The 3009-nt window shown below is 38.0% G+C and overlaps 1 pseudogene; it reads right to left on the bottom strand.

The window, feature by feature from the left end:
- Nucleotides 1-1275: 1275 nt before the first annotated feature.
- Nucleotides 1276-2440, bottom strand: LOC103604209 (annotated as a pseudogene).
- Nucleotides 2441-3009: the final 569 nt, after the last annotated feature.

Genomic DNA, 3009 nt, shown 5'->3' with positions numbered 1-3009 from the left:
CCTTCCTTCCTTCCTTCCTTCCTTCCTTCCTTCCTTCCTTCCTTCCTTCCTTCCTTCCTTCCTCCCCCCCCCTCTCTGCACTAAGAGAAAAATATATTACTTGCCCACCTCTTTAACTATTCATAATAGGCCCTCTCTACATTTTTAACAAATTGTTTTTGTACTTAACTCTTTATGAAACAACCTGAGAAGGAGACAAGCATGTAATTCCTCATTTGACAAATGACAAAAATTCAATACTTGAGAACTAAGGTCATTTTAACCTACAGCACTCCTAGCCCAGTGACATGATTAGAACTCACAACTCCTAATCTCAAGCTTTTGACTGCTCCAACCACACCAAACCACATATAGTCATTCACTAACCCTGTGTTTCCCAAATCTAGCTGTGAGTCAGAATTACCAAGCCCTACCCCAATCTACTGAAGCTGGAAATTATTGCCTTAATCCTGGTGAGACAGCTCAGCCTACCTTTTAATACTTAGATACCTAAAGTGAGGGCACAAGTGATTAAGAGACCAGTTTATAGGAATATTTTTCACTGTTATGTAAAATTGGTATGTCTTTGTCCCTTTATCGGAATTCTGACTTCAATCTTTAACTTTGCTTTGTGTGTCAAACAAAATCACAGATTTCAAATGCAAATGGAAAATAAATCAAATATGCACAGCAAAAAGTAGACTTGACCTTCAATTAATGGCGCTTTAACAGAAACCTGGCCAGAGGAATCTCCTCCTATGAAAGAAAACACAAAACATAACAACTACCTACTGAACACAACTATCAGTCCGTTTCTGTATTTTGTGAAGTAGAATTAACAAAGACAAAACACACTGACAGGAATACAGATGAGGCAAGAATTTATATTCCTTTCCATTACAGGTGGGGTCACTTATGTGTCTTAAGCCTGAACAAAATAGAGGTAACAGTCTAAATTCAATCATGACCATAAAATATTTTTCATTTCCCAAGTTTGATGGTAATAAATATTTACATTTTTAAAAGCAAGTTTTGTTCATTTTTTTTGTTTTTTCAAAAGACGTAACATGCCCAAGAGTACATAGAATATGGAAAAAATCAGTTTTTCTACTGGTAGTATAAAACAATGTTCTTACATATTGACCCAACTCAAGAATGATATCATGAGGGGGGTCTAACGTGGTGTTTACTTCAAAGATGATATTCACATACAATATGTTATTTAGAACACTATGCCTAATGTATCTAATCAAGAAGGAAGCACTGCTATCTAATTTTTGTAATTTTTAGTATCTTCTATATCCACCACCACCACTCCTTCTCTATGTGGATCTCCATAACCTCCCCCGCCATAGCCCCCTCTTCCACCATAATCTCCCCTACCTTGGAAACCTCCCCCCCCCAAATTCTTCCAACTCCCCAGCCACCTCTTCCACCCCCACTGCCTCCTCTACCCCCACCACCACCTCCATCACCCCAACCACCCCTTCTGCCGCCTTCTTGTCTCTTTTGCCAAGGGAGCATTTCGGGTGGTGGTGGTTCAATTTCATTCGGCCATCCTCTCCTGTCAGGCACCCTTCCCATCACCACCTTATTAATGGCACATGTCTTCTCCTGGCTTCTGCCACTGCTTGTCCTAATGATCTTGGATAGACTTTCATGAGCGGCAAGTAAATGCACCAATGTAATTGTTGTCTTGGGTGACAAAGCATAATGCTTAGGCTGGTAAATTCTTGCTATGTCATGATTTTACCTTTGCTCTATCAGACCATCCAAAGGACTGTACTGTCACATCTAATCATTTCATTAACATCCGCCGGAGGCATTCATATTCACTGGAAAGAGCATCATTGATTCTTTCCAGTTGTTCTGCTTGTTCTGGATTCAAATCAATTTTCAGCAGAGGTTTTCCCACATGATTTTTCTGGACTTTTGAGAGAATATCCTTCACCTATGATTCCACTTGGTTTAGCATAAGTGGAATGTCAGAAGTTGTGGACTTGGGTACACTTAGGGTATCACACATAGCTTGAAATTCCTGATAAATTTCACTATTTTTATCTAATTGAGAATTTTTACATTTCTTGTTCTGTAATATCTGTAAAACTTGAAGTTCTGTACTTAAAAATAGTAGAAGTTTCAAACAGTCGTTCTTCTTTTTAAAACAGTCTTTAATATCTCCTGATATGAGTACAGAATATGGACATGCCATTTCTTTTAAAAAACCACTTATCTCAAACTGGAAGCTCCCTAAGTCATCTCTCCCTGCTGAAGTGATACTTTCTTCCAAGTTGCATAATGATTTTATTTGTGAGCCTAACCAAATACAGAGTTCTGAAAATTCAGGTGAAGATAGTCCACTCTCTGCTGCTTTGGTAAGGGCTTGCTCTTCTAACAGTGGTCCTTTATACCCCAGCGCCTCCAGTGTGTCCAGCACGTCCCCTTCCATGGTAGGTTTGGGGTAGGTATAGAATTTTAGATTGGCATTTTATTTTCCAAAACTGTTAACAATGTTATTTTATTGTCTTCTGACTTTTATGGCTAATGTTGAAAAGTAAGCTCTCATTTTTATTGTCTCCTGAACAACAACACTCCCTCACTCACACTTTGGCTGCTTTTAAGATTCCCTTTATCTTTGTCTTTCAGTGGTTTGACGATGGTATGCTCAGGTGTGGTTTTCCTTTTACTTATCTTGTTTGTGGTCCACTAAGCTTCTTGAATCTGTGGGTTGATGTCTTTCATCACATGAAGAACATTCTAATTTTTAACCATTATTTCTTAAATATTGCTCCTCACATTCTCTTGTTCATCTGGGACTTCAAAGTATGTGCATTTCTACAGTGTCCCACAGCCTTCTTACATTCCTGTTCTAGCTTCTTTTTTTCTTTATATATTCAATTTTAAGGTTTTCTACTGACCAGCCTTCTAGTTTGCTTATCCTTTCTTATGCTATGCATAGTCTACCACTAAACCTATTCAGTAAAATCTTAATTTCTTTTTTTCTTTTTTTTTTTTTTTCCTTTTTGTCTT

The sequence above is a fragment of the Galeopterus variegatus genome, unplaced genomic scaffold (assembly GCF_000696425.1).
Source record: "Galeopterus variegatus unplaced genomic scaffold, G_variegatus-3.0.2 Scaffold5036, whole genome shotgun sequence".
In the NCBI taxonomy this organism is placed as follows: Eukaryota; Metazoa; Chordata; class Mammalia; order Dermoptera; family Cynocephalidae; genus Galeopterus; species Galeopterus variegatus.
This window is presented reverse-complemented; position numbering and strand designations above follow the sequence as displayed.